Source organism: Chlamydotis macqueenii, chromosome 9 (genome assembly GCF_036417535.1).
Source record: "Chlamydotis macqueenii isolate bChlMac1 chromosome 9, bChlMac1.mat, whole genome shotgun sequence".
NCBI classification, from domain to species: Eukaryota; Metazoa; Chordata; class Aves; order Otidiformes; family Otididae; genus Chlamydotis; species Chlamydotis macqueenii.
In genome coordinates, this window is record NC_141564.1 from 12,005,584 (window position 1) to 12,022,686 (window position 17,103).

Sequence of the window (17,103 nt, forward strand, 5' to 3'; positions counted from 1 at the left end):
TAGAATAGTTAGGGTTGGAAGGGACCTTCAACGGTCATCTAGTCCAACCCCCCTGCAAGAAGCAGGGACATCCCTGACTAGATCAGGTTGCTCAGAGCCCCATCCAGCCTGGCCTTGAACGATTCCAGGGATGGGGCATCCACCACCTCTCTGGGCAACCTGTTCCAGTGCTCTACAACTCTCATTGTAAAAAATTTTTTTCTAATATCTAATCTAAACCTACCTCCTTCTAATTTAAACCCATTACCCCTTGTTCTATCACAACAGGCCCTACTGAACAGCTTCTCCCCATCTTTCCTGTAGGCCCCCTTGAGGTATTGGAAGACCGCTATCAGGTCTCCCCGGAGCCTCCTCTTCTTCAGGCTGAACAGCCCCAACTCTCTCAGCCTGTCCTAATAGGAGAGGTGCTCCAGCCCTCTGATCATCTTTGTGGCCCTCCTCTGGACCCTTTCCAACTGGTCCATGTCCTTCTTGTGTTGGGGACTCCAGAACTGGACGCAGTACTCCAGGTGGGGTCTCACCAGGGCAGAGTAGAGGGGGAGAATCACCTCCCTCGACCTGCTGGCCACGCTCCTCTTGATGCAGCCCAGGATGCGGTTGGCCTTCTGGGCCGCAAGGGCGCATTGCCCACTCATGTTGAACCTCTCGTCTACCAACACTCCCAGGTCTTTCTCCTCAGGGCTGCTCTTGATCCAGTCCCCGCCCAGCCTGTATTTGTGCTTGGGATTGCCATGACCCAGATGCTTCCAAACTGCTTCACGTTGTTGGCACAACTAGTTGGTTCTGCTTCTTAGGAGAAGGAGAAAATAGCCATTTCAACATGTTGTGCCACATATGTTGTTGTTGTTCGTGTATATTAGCGATACCACTACATGCAAAAGTACTGAAATCCCAAAAAGGAAGTGTCAAAAACTTCCAAGAGATTTCAAGTTGCATTGAAGTACTTGGATGTGTGTTTGTAGAGTGCTTTGATCCTTTTGGAAGTCCCACAGCTATTTTTTTTCTTGGTGCCCATCATCTGCTGAGTACAGAAGTGGGAATGGTAAGGAAGGGACAGACTGTGACTTCTTATTCTTGCAGTCACTGACTGCCTCAGAAGAGAGGTTAAATTTTAGCAGTCTGTAAGACCTGGCTTGCCTTTCTTCTCATACCAGGGATCCTTGGGGCCCATGTTAAGGCACAAAATACAGGATGGCCAGTGTCTGTACTTCACTCACTAGAAGAAGAAAAGTCTTCTTTCCAGGACTCATAGTCCGAGTCCTTTCATGGGTACTGATCAACCACAAAAAATTAAAGGTGGAAAGGAAGTAAAATGTTTGCCATGAACAGTGTTAACCAGCTTAACAAAACACCACTGCTACTGAGGAGAGATCCCATCAGACAGCAGTTTTTCATTACTTAAAAAGTTCTTTCATTAGAATACTGGAAAATGGTTGTACTGAAATATATCTGGCTCTACTCACGTAATTTATCCACCTACCATAACTATGTATTGTAAAATTCACGTTCAGCATACTACAAGTAGATTTCTGCTTGCAAGTAAATTGTATTTGCTTAAAAAGTTAGAGAGAAAGAAGAACATATTGATAAGGAAGGTATCTCACAGAATTTTCCTGGGATAATTTGGATGATTTAACGGTTCTTCTGTAGATGTTGCAGAGGAAACTGATCCCCTTTGTTAAGCTGCCTAAAAAGTGCATTTAAAAAAAAAAATTGTACTTTAAAACTAAGTTCTAAGATGGCACAAACCAGCAAATCCAGGCAGCACATCTAAGAAAGCAATTTTTTTCCCATCACAGAAAACCTGAAGCTAATCCAACAAGTATAAAAAGGCACTTCTTCCTTTGCATTTATATAATGTAGAAAACTATTATACCCAGCAGACAAAAAAAAATCTGACACCAACCTCTTGATCTCCATCTCACAAACGGATAATGGTATCCATTCATTACTTCACCCAATATCTCTTTCTATCCAGTTTAATGGGAACTGTTCTCTGGTTGCAGTGTACTTCAATGAAAACTTTTTAAAAAGCACCTGCTTCAACACTTTGCTTTATGGTCAAGCAGGAAGCTCTTCAAATGTTCTATACATAAACATTTTTATATATGTACTGTCTGTACACATATATGTCACATATACAAACATATAATATCTGCCCCCTATGCTGCACTCGCATTCAGTTACGTTACTTCCCATTTATAAATGATGAGAATTCCCCAGATCTTAGGGGTAAAAATACGAGATAATCTTTTACCCTTCAGAGCTGTTTTCATAAAAGATACAGTCTCTCAATTTGCAGGCACAGTTTAGAAATTACTGAAAGTCTGAAGAGCTGGTAAATACTCATTTCTTGAGCAGAAAATTTTAGTTTTTATTTTCATTTCTTTCTGATAGCTGTTTTTCATTCTTTGTGTCTTATAGAAGGTGTCTCTGTCCTATTTGGGTTCTGTAGTTCCTTGCACATATCTGTATCTACAGTCGTGCATCACTGTGGTGTTTGATTTGCAGGGAAAAAGCAAAGGCTGTGGGATTTATTTGTTTGAGAGTAATGTATTTCCATACTCTTACTGGTTCAGTTTTGGAATAAGGAAATCAAAGTTTAATAAGGAAATAACCTGTAGGGAGTCCTTCTATATAAGGAGAAAATTTAGTAGCGTGAAGGTGCGCAAGTGCTTGTCATTGCATGCTGGCCCACAGCATTTTTTTTCAAAGAAAAAGGAAAGAGTTTGTTTTTGAACCTCAGAATGGCCACCACAGAGCACTTAGAAGACAATCATACAGCAGTCTGGCTACTCAGCCCTTCCTCCTGCAGCAGCATGTTAGTATGTGACAGCACAGTTAGCAAAAAGCCATTTAAGGGGCTAATATAAGATTGAGGGATTGTATTAATCATGCTTACAGTAATACTGGAATTTGGTTACTAATAGGTTAGTTCTTGTTCATAGCAGTTGCTCTTTATTACAGCAGAGAGGTTTGGGAGGGGAGGTCACAGTTAACGAAGCACTATCCTATTGTTGCAATTGTTCGGGTTTTTTTTCTTTCTTCCAGGTGTGCTAGTCAATCTGTATTATCGTCATGCAGGAGTACAGTATGACTAATGCATTTCTGAGAGATTTTTCATTTCAGTAAGTTATGAGTAGAGCAATAGGTAGCATTTTGGTGAGGGCCCTTCCCTCAGCTCTGTATAAAAGGCTTTGATTTGTTAGAGACCACTGTGCCACCCTGAAATCGCTGTGCAATGCCCCATGGGATGGTGCATTGCACAAAACTCTGAGCTTTCTTGATTCTTTGAATGAACAAAAAGGTTCCACTAAAGCCAAACCCAAATATTGTTTCACTTGTATAGTGCTGTTGCTAGTCTCATCATCTCTACAAATGGGTAGGAAGAAGAGTATTTGGAGCAATGTTTTGTGCGTAGGCTGGAGTTCCCATCAAAGTCAACAGGAAATATCCCTCAGTTGCAGCTGGCCAGGAGAGCTGCTGCTCTCCTCTGTAATGACTCTTCTCTCTCTGAAGTTATGCTTTTTTTTTTTTTTTTTACCCAGATTCCACAGTAATTTTTATTGTTAATTTTACATAGCAGTGAGCAGATAAATTTTTGTTTACATAGCATAAGACTTAGCAGCCATTGTGGTGTTTATCATCCATGACACTCATTTCACATCTCATCTGTTATACGACTCAAATGTGAAAATAATATTTCTTTTTTAGCATGTCAGGGATACAATGGCTTACAACCAACAGGAATGACTGTGGTGATTTTTGGTCTTCTATGTGAGTGTAATTTACCAGACCAAGACTGGAACTACTTTCCTCTTCTCACAGGCTTATAGTAGCAGTAAGTGCCAAAATTACAGAATTGCTACAGCTCACAAACCCATTGCTGAGTCTTAAGATACTCGTCTCAATGGCAGGATTGTCTTTTTGCATTTATTTTAAGATGGCACCGCCAGGCAGATTGAGAAATTTTTGACTGCTGGCCTTGCAGATAATCACAACTGGCCAAATTCTGTTACAGAAGCCCACTGAGTAAAATTCTGGATGGTCTAAATGACGTCAGTATCACTGCTTGATGTACTTTCTATTCACCACAAACAATGGCATAAGGATTGGTACCTAATTTCCAGTGAGTAAAGATATTTGATTGGAAACAAATTGTTTCTTTGTTTTGCACTAGAGAAGGCAAATATTTGGAAGAAGGGAAAAGACGAGACTGTGCTGTCCCCTATAGAGTATAGTGTCAAATTACAGTCAACAAGCTGTTTAAAGATTCAGGAGAGAAATGAATTCATCGTACAAACACTCATAAGAGAGTCACTGTCCTGTCAGAGCAGAGTATAAGATAAGAATGGTGAAGTTAGGATGGGAGAAATTGCCAAAGAATTATTTGTGAGTTGTGCTTCAAAATGAGACAAAGACCTAGGGTTTTTGGTTGGATTTGAGGTTCGGGTTTGGTTTTGGGTTTTTTGGTTTTTTTTTTTTTGGCATCTTCTTGAGAGCTGCATGGGTTTTAATTCTGATATGACTTCCATTATGAACATAGACATTATAACTCACTTGATCATAACTCTGAAAATGATTAGTTCCTCAGGGCAACGCTTTGATGAAGTTTGGAATGTAGTTTGAAAAGTCTGTAAGAGAATTTTATGTTTTACTTTATAGGCTTCAGATTACATATCTGGTGCAAGTGTCATAATGGATATTAGGAGAAGCAATTTGGTTGCATACCTAAATGCAGTTAAACCAGAGAGCTCCAGGCTTGCCTTTATGACTTTCTGTATCTATTATACATCAAAGGGACACAACAGTTGTGCTATGAACCAAGAAAATTCACAATTAAAGAAAAAAAAATAACACATGTACTCAGCAAAACCACAGTGCAACTCATTAGAAATTAATTAAGCAACTCACTGTGAAATCCTTATAAAGACAAAACTCCCACTGGTCCAAATTTACCACTAGCCTAGAAGAGTCTAGCTTCATGAAAGCTGAATTTATCTCAAGATTTACATGTTGGAAAACAGTTGGAGTTTCACGTGAGCAAGGATTACAGAATAAGGCACTAGACTTGAGCAGGACAAACTTCTCTCATTTTGGGAGGTAATCCCCAGTGTTTTTTCCTTTCAAAATTGAAGATGAGATAAACACACATACTTAAAAAATAAATACGGTAAAGTAGGATGCAAAAGTAATTATACTATAAGGATGTAGATTAATCTAGGTCTCTCTCCATTATTTATAAACAATTTAGGCCATTGTCCTAAATTCGTTAAAAAGAGAGAGATACCTCTTTTTAGATTTAGGTGGCCTATCCAATCACTTTCCAGGAATATCAACCAATGAATCAAGGTCCAAATTCTGTCCATCCCTGTAACTATGTGAACAATGGTCAAATTGTACTGATGAAAACACATGTGCAGATTGGTTCTTGTCTGTATTAAATTTGTCTTTCTAAAATATTCATATTAAGGTGTGAAGATATCTATAATTATCTGCATACAACTCATCTAAGACTGACAAATTTTGTTGAGGTCCTCATGGTTGAGGACAACTTATTAAATGAAAGACTGGCTTAAAGAACATACTAGAAAAAAATTGGAAAGGCAGTGAAGGAGCTTCATGGAATGTGTATGACATTCCCAAATTGTTTCAGACATTCAAACTTGTCAGAGTGCAGCTAATGGAAGGTATTTGACACTGAGTTTTTCCAGTTGTCTTTGGCAGTAGTTCCAAATGGTATTTTTTAAATACAGAGTTAGTCATTGTTAAAGGAAACGGTGATTGAGTGGTGCAGTGAAGTATGATGACAGAAGCATCACCTGGAGCCTATCTTCTTCAGTTGGATTTGAAATCTTGTATCCTAGATGTACACTTCTTTCTAGCTGATCTCTAAGTTCAAAAGAAACACTTCATTATGACTTGTTTTTCATACTTCTTCCTGAAGATAAGGAGTGACGCTATAGAAGCTGTTTAAACAAGGAAATCCTAATTGTTTGATTTACTGATGAAACCAAGGTGTCTTCATATCTCATCGCTTTGTTCCATGCGACATATTTGTTTAGGATTTATAGGCACTTGACAATCTGGCAGAAGCAATAGGTCTGTCTGGAATCCTGGTCAAATGGTCTTACAGATTTTCAGGCAGCACACCTGACTTTTACTCCCACACTGAGCACTTACGTGCTCATATGTGTTAAATCAGATGCCGACCTGGTGCATTGACCTTATTGCCCCTGCACTGCAGGACACACATCATGAGAGATGGATGCCTGAAGTCTGATGTCACATAATGAGACTCTGCGGATCCCATTCTTCCATTTGCAAAGAGTCTGAGCAAATAATTAATTTTTCTTATTAAAAAAATACTTTCAACACTTATTTGTTCTTGCAATTTCAGAGGGTTGTCTTAAGTGACAGGATATTATATGCCCACAGGAAAACAGAAAAACTGTGCGGTGGTAGTTGTTTATCTACAGTTCTACATAGTCATAGCAGAAAGTCTTTATAAAAGAGTATTATTTCTTTGCTTTCAAGGTGGTTAGATTTTTATTGCTGGAGAGAAACATGCAGGTGTGATCCACCTTTCTATAGCTGTCTCATACAGAACAATACAAGCGATTTTGCATCTTAATTATTGCATTTGGCTAACTGATATCCAGAGACCTAACAGTGAGAAAAAATGACATAGAATAGGCTATGGAGCTAGGTACCAAAACGGATAAATTGTATTTCCAGTTCTGTCATTGAAAATCCTTTAGAAATCAATGAAGTTAAAGATGGGTTGCATGGGTGTGACTGATGGCAGGATATGGCCTATTAACTCTGCATTAAAGAAGTGAATACTCTGAATACCTCTAATTAGCGTGGCTGCTGAAAGCAGAGATGGACATTAGCTGCTGCTCTGAAGTATGAGAACCATTTTCCTGGTTTTAAATGCATCTCTCAACAACAAAAATATAGGAGGAAAGCCAATTTTCTCCCTGAAAGGAATAAAGCATCATCTATTTTGATCACACTTTACTTCCTGTTTGCAGAGAAACTGATGTTTCAGGCCCAAGCAAATAAATAAATACGTGTTTACTAGAGATGTTGCCAAAGCCTTAACCCTAAAAATATGGACCTGTCAGGAAACACCTGGCCTCCTCTAAAGCTATAATAATGCTTTTTAATTTTTGTTTAATATTCCAGACCTCCAAAGTACTGCAGATTCCAAAGCAAAGCATCAAAAGAAACTATAAATAGAAATAAACCATTATACAGCTGCAATTAAAGGAATTCTTTTTTTCAGATTTAATGGATGCGAAGGTTTGAGAGCTGCCTTAGTCTTTTCAAAGTAAGCCTTACAGGATTATTATACTGAAGAAGCATTGAGCAAAACAATTTTGCAATCTACAGGGTCTGTTCTGGGGGTTTTTTTTGAATATCAATAAGATATTTCATGGAATAAATTTATCTTTTAGATTAGAAATGAAAGTAAAATAAATAAAATGTGAAAGAAATGGATCTTAGAGTTTCACAATTGAATGTTTTGACATGATCACATGCAATAATTCAGAGAAACACTGGAAAGAGGGCAACTCAAGCATCTTCTAAGGCGAGTCACATCTTGAACTTACAACTGTTAAGAAACATAGTTTCTTAAAGGCAGTAGTTAGAAAAATAGGTCACAGCACAAATTTGTCCCTTGTATGGGAAAGCATTATTAAAAATGTTTCACAGCTGTTCATATTGTTTTCTCTGTCTGATTTATTTCTTAAAACAAGTCTCTAAAGTTTCCATAAGAATTAATTAAAAATGCTAAGCAGATCTCCCCTAATCATCAGGGTAATTTAATGTATCTTTTAATCAGTAGCATTCAGACTGATTGACGTTTGAACAACAAAGCACCCACTAGCATTCAGTTTTAAGGAATTCTGTAATTATTTATGGTTTACATACAGAATTAGCTATTATTAATAGTTATCTTTGCAAGGTTGCACATGTTTTACAGGTCTATATGTTGCATCTTTACCTGGCTAGCTGTACATAAACAAAATGCAATTTAAGCCTGGTTTAATTTTTCCAGGCAGTTGCAGTTTTATGTTCTGAGAATCTTTTCTAATTGCATCTGGCTCCTTGGGAGTTAGCAGGTATTTCAGAGATACGGAGTTCAAATTTTGCAGTAGCATTTACATTTGGAGCAGGCTGCTACTGCCACCTTCTTCATTTGCTGTTTGGTTTTTGGGTTTGGAATAGGCAGGATCATGGAACGAAGCAGTCAGCCAAGCCCTGCCAGAAACAGCAGGAGCCAAACCTGTAGTACAGTCCGCTGCGGTACTCCCACAGAGGAGGTTGTTCTCCCTCAAATTGAATACTCGGGGAAAATGGGGCAGTTTACACTGGAGATGGAAAAAATTCTTTATCTCAGGGAAATCCTGCCATAGTTTCTGCTAGAACATGGTTTACAATATGAAAATGCTGGAAAGCCTCTACTTTTCTGGCAAAGTGAGCAGAATTTAGTCTCTGCATTGTGGTCTGTTTTGTCACAGCTGATTCTCACAAAGTTCCTCATAGATCTGAATATTTATCCAACACTGTCTGGCTTTGGTGTGCTGCTCCTCTAGATTTGAGATTTTTTGTTGTTTTCTGTTTTGTATCAGCTTGGTTAGATGCACAGGTTTTCTTTCACTTTCTCATTCCTTGGCGTATCTGAAGCCTCTTCAGTCTTTCTTTATGTGGTTTATTTCATACAACTTTTTTTTTTTCTCTCAAATGTCTGTCTACCATTTGGCATTTAGAGTCTTTACTATTGACAGTAACTCCAGACAAGATAATGTTTTTACTGCAAATTACTTATGCGAGGGTAAAGGAAGGGTTTAAGGTGTAGAAGTAGAAGCAAATGCTGCTATCAGCTCAGATTTCATTGACTAGAAGAAATAGCATGGTAACGTATTGCCTCTGAAAACCACTCTACTCGGAGGAGAACCATATGTAGAAGAAATGCTTGTATGTGGTAAGTGATGTCGCAACCTAAAAATTAATTTATTACAATAGGCAGCAACTTTCTTTTCTTTCAATTTCTAATACTGCCTAATACATTTGAATAACTAAGTGTAACGTGAGCATTACAGATTTCTGTGTATTTTTTTTCAGACTCTGAAAACTGAAGAGTAACTTCAGGCTTTGGTACAGTGTGAGATGGGAACCCGGGCTCTTACCAAAGTAGGTAGAAAAGTAGGAGGAAATTTCATGAGAAGAATAATAGTAAGTTCTGGATTTAAAATCACTACTGCAAATGGAATGAAGAGGAAAATCTATTTTGATCTTATTATGGCCTGACAAGACTTTGCATCATTGAAATATAGGTTGGACTAATTTTATTAAAGCAATTACATTTTAGGTTTTTTTTTTGTTTGCTGCAAAACTAATTATAAACCAGCTTTTATAAAAATATTCTGTGGCAAAGCCAATGTATTTTATATTGTCTTTGTTACAAAATGAGTAATCTGTTGTGCTGTGGTTTAAAATTTTTAATCACATTCTTCATTTAGATTCTAGGAAAGAAATTAAGATGTTTTATATATAAAGTGCCTCTTTGACAGAGGTTTCTTTGTGAATAGTCCAGGGATGTGATGAAATAGTTTCATTAATGTAGCCTGAGTGATAATAGTGAAGATTTTTCTCAATAGTGGAGTCAGTTTAACTATGACATTAATAGATATCTGCTGGTGACATGCCCTAAACTCTAAGGCAGAGATATTTTCCTAATGCTCCATTGACTCTTATCCCTAATTTTGTTCATCCCTATTAAGTCTTTAAATCGATGTATATATTTAAAGCAAATCATCTTTTCTAAGAGTAAGCTATATTCTAGAAGATTCTTAAAAATAAACTCAAAGAAAGACCAATTTTCTGCTGATCAAACCAGAGCGGTAGAAAAGAGCTAAAATGTACTGCCAATTTTAGCTTCAACTTCTCAGCCTTTAAATGTTATGTTTATTTAATTACTCAAACTCCATAACTTCTAATGGGAGCTGTATATGTAAAAATCCTTCCCCATCCTTTGTAGATTAGTCAGAGGATTTAATGGAGGGAAAAAAAAAAAAGAAAAAAAATGTACATATGTATGCAATTTGGGTGTTTTTTTTCTTTCTCAGGATAATCGGAATATAAGTGTCGGAATATCCATTAAATAATTTGAATATTTGCCATGATTATGCTTGCTACTGTGTAACTATAAAGACAATCCATGTCCTGGAGGACTTGCATAGCAGATTGTTTGGACCAGAATGTTATGGGATGACATGTCATTGCCAATCCTGATGATAACTTCTCTTGCAAACAGTCTCACTAATTTCAGGGGAGTAAGATGTTACTCCAAGTGAGATACATTGTCTAAATCTAGAGGAGACAAAGTCCTGTAACAGGAGTGAGCAGTTTTGCTCAAGCATTTTATTTTGGCCGATAATTCTTGAAGTCTGTCAGTGTCTTGAAAACAACGTACAAATGCCTCTTGCTCCAGTTGTATTTGCCAGCATTGGCTCACATTAACACGATATATCTTTGTAGTGTCATCTGCAAAAGTGGTATTTCTTGCATCACTGTGACATTTTATTGCATATGAAGCCAAAGGAGAATATCTCAAAGGACATTTTATCTGGACATGGAAAATGGAAGGACAGCTGTGTACAGAGATAGTTAGTCAGAGAGCTGTGTTCTGCTGAGTGTATCACCTTCACTAGGCTCCAAACAGGGAGCGTAATCCCAAGCCTATCCTTTGAACGCCCAGCTGAGGAATTTCCCTCCTACCCGTTCAGGCACAGTAACTGTCTTTTGGTTTTGCTGGTTTTAGCTTTCTTTTGAAGTGCCTGTGAGTGGCCACCCAGATGTTTAACAAGCTGTATGGATGCGCTAAGTGACAGACTCCTTCAGGCCTGGTGGACATGTTATGCTCACACTGTCGGGGTCAAACTGCTCATCAGACGTGGGGCAAGGCAGGAGTTTTTGCAAGTTGAGCACGAGTATTTGTCTCAATGGCTAAGAGTTAGGTGGTTACCATGGAGGCTTTCAGATGAGAGAGATGCAGGAAAATGAATTGTAAGGAAAAGTAACAGAATAGCATCAAGTGAGGATAGTGAAACTAAAATTAGTCCTGAAAGAACAAAGATGACTGAGAAACAGAAGGTCAGCTGTTAATAGCTGTAGTTGGTGTGTAATATGACAAAGACAAGACACCTAACAGATCATTAAGGCAAACTCTCAGAGCAGGTACCTCATCAGTGTAGATGGTAAATTGAGGCCATGTCTCAGGAGCTCAGTGACAACCCAGCTGTGTGTAGTTGGGTCGGTGGAGCAGGTAGTGCTCTGGTGCAGGCAAAAGGCTGCCTGAGTTTGCTTTTCTCTCTGAAGCCTGTTTTCTGGACTCCTCTACTTTTCAACTCGCAGATAACCCAAGATGAGATTGCTGCTTAGTAAATAGGAAAACACATCAGCTGATGGTACAGTATAGCAAATGCTTTATTTCTCAAAATCATGACTGGTATTAGTTCCTCAGACCCATATGTGCAAGCAGTTAAACAGCAGTTGTGCGACTCAGCCTTTACTGCTAAATAGGTATAGGCTTTTGCTTTTTTTTTTTTTTTCTACATGAACTGCTAATTAGCTTTATTGTTTTTAATGGTCTGGTTTGTGGTAGCTGTCAGTAGAGGCAAAGCAGAAACCTTGTTTTGTTCCAGAATCTGCCTGTGCTGTTGGCTGTTACCAGTGAGAGAATCAGTTACTGATATCGGCTACTCTGATTTCAACAAACCTTGCTAGACTTAGCTTTTATTCTTTCAAATTTACCTCCATCCAGAAAAAAAAATGGGCATTTAGGTATAAGCTAGCCATGTACTTATCTACCTGCAACATGAAAGCAAAGCTGGGTTCCTGCAATCTAGTTTAAAGAGAAGGGGGTTTGTGCTCCTTTTAAAGCTGGATTTGAACTACTGACAAGTATATAGCAGACACAGCTCAGCCTTTGGGTAATTTGCAAATGCCAGGTTAGCACAGCAGGAATAGCTGTAGTGGGCTACGGGCGAGACTGACTCCTGTTCAGACATCACTGGCAAAGGATCAATCATCTCCAGATCAGTCAGAGCTAATCAACACTTTTCAAGTTATGAATACTGAACACTTGTCACAATCTGCAGCTGAAAAGTTGTTCACTGAAATTATACAGTGAATTAATTGAAGTAGTACCTTTGAGAGAATTATAAGTGTTTTGCAGGCAATTTGTGAACAAGTAAAAGTGAAATTAATTGAATGAATGATTTGTTATGAACTTCTCTCAGATACAATTTAGAAGTGGGAAAGTTCTATTTTTCATTGTATGATCTTGGTGTTTTCCATGTGGAATATGCTAAAGGAAGCAGGACAGAGCATATCTGGGAGCTACATGACATTAACTTTCAATCTAGTCAAGTCAGAATGTATTGCAGTTTTGACAAATTTATTAAGTTTAAATAAAAGTGTTTATTAATAGTCTCTTCCCTCTGAAATCACTAGAAGGTTTACTTTCCTCTCTGAGTCAGGCTAAAGTGAATTCTTTTGAAAATCACATTCTACTTGTCTGTACAGGAAAAAAAAGATTGTGGTCTACGTAGATGAAAGCTTTCTCAGAGAAACACTGGCATCTTGATATCGCACTTGTGGAATTCTTATTAGCACTTTATTATACAGCTTTGGAGAGCAAAACCAGGTTGCTTTGCTGTCTCTACCGAACTATCTGAAGAATGCTTGAGCAGCATGGAATAAATATCCTTAAGGATATTTGAAAAGATCAGAGGTACCATGACTGAGATTTGAGACTGCAGTTTCCTAGGACCTTAATTTTTGAAGCTCAAATTGTCATTATTTAAACTAAAAGCTTCCTCCTTCTGTGATAACAGTTTTGATGTTAAAATAACCCTATGGAACAGTTTATTGAGGAACAATTAAACATTATGTTCCCTCACTCTCCTTCTCCCAGGATCCCTGTGAGTTATAGGGATCCTAACTAATTACAGCAATCTTAGGCTTATAGTTCCAACATGATCTAAGATGAGGAAAACGTTTTAACTAGATTTCCAACCAAACAGTCCAAATTCCCTTCCTCAGAGTCTAAAATGCTTTTCTTTATTGACATAAGCAATGTGAAACAAAGAGAAATACTAGCATTTGTTAACAGTCTATTTATTTCAGCTGCAGCTTCTGACTGAATTGACATTGTTCATTATGGCTGTCACTTCCCTTAGAGACAGTAATATAAGCTTAAACCAGGAACCATGCTGTGATCTGGATACCTTTTTTGGGGATGAATTTATTCTGCTATCATGTGGTAAGAAGAAGAGTCAGGCAATGCTGAACTAGAAGTAAAATGGGTTTATTTTCCTCCCTAACCTTGGATTTAATTTGGAAAAGGTGAGGGAGGAGAATGTCATTCTCATTTACTTTTAGAGAAGCACATCAGAATTATTTGTGTAGGTAAGGCAGGAAAAACAGCTGGCTTGTAGTCTAGGATGGCTGAAACAGTCTCATGCCTTCTTTTCCATGAGTAGTTGCTGAGATGACTTGCTTGTTGCCTGATTGTTCTCTGAGGAGGAAAGGTGCCATGCTGATCTGTACGTGGCCTGTCTGCTGCTTGGTCACTTCACCCCATTGTTCCCAGATCCTTAAACTGAAGATTTGTGTCAGCTTTTCTTAGCTCTGGGATTTCTGCAAATATAAAGATTTTTATTTTTTTTTTATTGTCTAATTTTATTCCAATTTGGATTGCTTTGACAGTGCCAAAATACTTTATCCTCTGAATTAAATGTACTTCCCAGCTGTTGTGTTCTTGCTGACTTCCTGAAGTTCAAGGGAGATTGGGGGGAGCCATGGCTCCTGGCCCCAGGACACTGCTGAGGAAGGCAGAAGCTTACAACGAATGTGCTGCCGCAAGAATCTTGGCTCCCTGCCTGCACTCAGCTTGGCAGATTTGCCCTGAAGCCATGGATGTCCATTTGTGAGGCATTGCTCTATAAATCCATGTATGTTTCCCTCTGAGGAGCTAGGAAGTTGTCAAAAGTTCATCACTAATGAGGTTTTTCAGTTTAAGTTACTTGAACGTACTCTACTACTGTTTTCTGCAGAGCTTTTATACAGAAAATATTTGGTAGTTGTAATTCTAGTGTCGTCATCTGCTTTGACAATACTGCAGTAGTGAAGTCCAAGAAGTTTTAATTTCCTCGCTGTGTTTCAAAAGGAAATCTTGTCTTTGCTAAACACACATGAGTCAGTGCATTTGTTTTTGTGCTTTGAATTTAAACCTAGTCAGCTCGAATTGCCATGAGCTTAGTTTCATATTGATGAAATTGATACAGTATTTGTGAACTACGTGATGGCCAACAGAGATGAGCTTTAAATTAGTAAACTACATTTTACTAAGAACAGGGGACTTCAGAGACCCAAAGAAATGCTGGGAGCTAGATGAACGTGGCTTGTGTTTTACTGAGTTAAGAAATGTTTTACTGTTTCTGATGTGCATATGAGTCCAAGTCCTTTTTTTTTTTTTTTTTTTTTTTTTTTTTTTTTTTTTTTTCCCTAGAGTCTCTAGACAATGTTGCCACGATAAGAAGAATGGATCATGGGACAGTGTGTGAGTGCAGTTGGGGTTCATACTCATAAAACTACAGATGTATCACTAAAAGGCTGATAAATCACTTGAAAGGGATTCCACCAGCTGTAACCTTGGAACACACTGAATTGTTAATTGCCAAAACTTATTTAAAGCTTCCAAATTTGTAGATTCAAAGCAAAACATACAATCATTTGAAGTTCAAATCTTCTATGAGATGTGATTTAAGAATATTGTGCATGCATAAACTGTTTCTGCAATGTTTTCCACTGACTGAGGTAGGAAAAAGGAGCGAAGGCTGGATTAGCTTCTGGCTTTGTTAGAGGACTCTATTTTCAGGATGGGACAACATCTTATCATTCCAGGTCAAACTAATGCCACCGCTCCCATCAAATTCCATGTTTTACTGTTAGCGAGAATAAAAACAAAAGCTAGGCTTCAGTTCTGCAGTAATATGAAATATATTTTCCTATGTATGAACATGACAATAAAATGTATTTGTGATCATTAAGGTATCTACTCCTTGTACTGTCCTGCTGATTCCTATTCAGTGGTAAGATTTCAACGTAGGTACCACACACTTCCAGTGGGCAGAGGACAGTGTGCAGAGATCTGCATTTTGCTTTACCTCTTGGTGGTATATAAACAGCACTAGTCTTTCTAGACATAGCAAGCCACCAAACACTTAAACTTTTCATGTCAGTGCTTTGGCATGGTCTTAACTCTTCTTCTTCCGAACTAAATAAAGGTTTCGTGATTGTGTTTACCTGCATGTGAAAAACTTTGGGGTAGAAATATTATTAAGTCTCTTTCATAGGCGCAATTAAGTGACATTAGGAATAGCCGATTCTTATTTAGTTTTCTTGTGAAGAAACAAAGCAGTCTTAGTAAAACACGGTCTCCTGATTGACTTGCTATTTTGCTACCCAGGTGCCACCACAATCAAATGCAAAAATGTGAAAATCAAAGACTGAAGTGGATAAGTTAATTGGAAAGGACAAATTCAGCACTTGGTCATGTACACCAAATTCAGCATGGGTGCAAGATGGCATGTGATAATGCATGCTGCTGAATCCTGAGAGGAGTTACCATTGTTCCCCAGGAAACAATGATAGCCAGAAACATTCAGGTGTATCAGGTCATCACCTAATTGTATTAAAGCTTATTGCTTTAGACAGATACTGTCTCTCGAGGTAGAAAGACTGAGAATGGGACATAGATGATTTTGTAGTTCCTAAAGAAATATTTATAAACCCTGTTTCTCAAGACTTTGGCTTGTATCTGATGCCAATTCCAAATTGGAAAAGCAAGTGTTTGAGTTTCTTCTTGCGGTCTGTTTCAGGCTTCCATGTTAGGCCACCCAAGAGGATGCTTTATGTGGAAGGGTTTTCTTAACCTCCAAACAGGTGTTCAGATGCTGAACTCAGGCTGCTCTGTATTAGAATTTAGTACTACATCTGCCAGGAGAGTGTGATAATGGTGTTAAAAAGAACATATCTCTTAAAGGATTTGCCTACACCTTAAAGGAATTGTTATCTATTGAAATAAGCTCTCTTGAAAGGTTTCATTAGGTGTATTAAACTTTATGTATTGGAATGTCTTGTAAAATTTACTAGCAAGATGGACTTTCTTTCATGAGAGACTTACTTTGCTAGATTTTTTTCAATATTTTTAATTTTAATATTGCCTTCCAGTCAAATAATGTATTGTCATGGAGTATCTAGGGCGTTCAGGGCACTGAAGAGCTAAACCCCGCAAATTACAAGGCAATTAATTTTTGAATTATTTGGTAACTTCAAATAGAGTGGCTGAATGATGTACATAATTGTTTCATTATATGCAAATATGTATTTGTGAAGTAATTACAGAGTATTACATGTGCTAGGTTAAATAGAGAAGAAAGGAAGAATCCACACCCATGAATTTCACTGAAGAGATAAAGTAATCTCCCAGGTAGAGGAAGCCAAATTTGAATTGCTTTCCGTTACATCTGGGGTCAGGATTTCAGTTCACATTGTGAATTTTCCTTTTTCCAAAATTACTCAACAAGATAGCTACAGGGCGATCACTGAGCCACTCTAGTTTTCTGCCTCTTTGCTTCTTGAAAGAATTTTTCTCCTGTCTCCTCTCTCCAAAAAGTTCCATAATTATCCAGATACAGTTAATGAGAAACTTGAGTTTTTGCAGTTAGAATGTTTGAAGAACAGGAGCTTTAACAATTAGTAGCAACAATTTAAAGTTTACCACGCTCACTTTGATCTTTCTTGGCATTGCAGAAATGAATTTATTTTGCAATTACCTATTCTCATGACAGGCTTTGTTGTAAGAGCAAGGGAGCATGGTACACTTGCTAGGAAGTGCTACTGTGTTCTCTGTAGTGGGAATCCTTGGCATCTTTGTTACCTCTACCTGGAGTTTCAATTGTAGGAAAAACATGTAATAATGACCTGGCATGCTGTGATGAAGAAGTGATCATACTAAAGAGG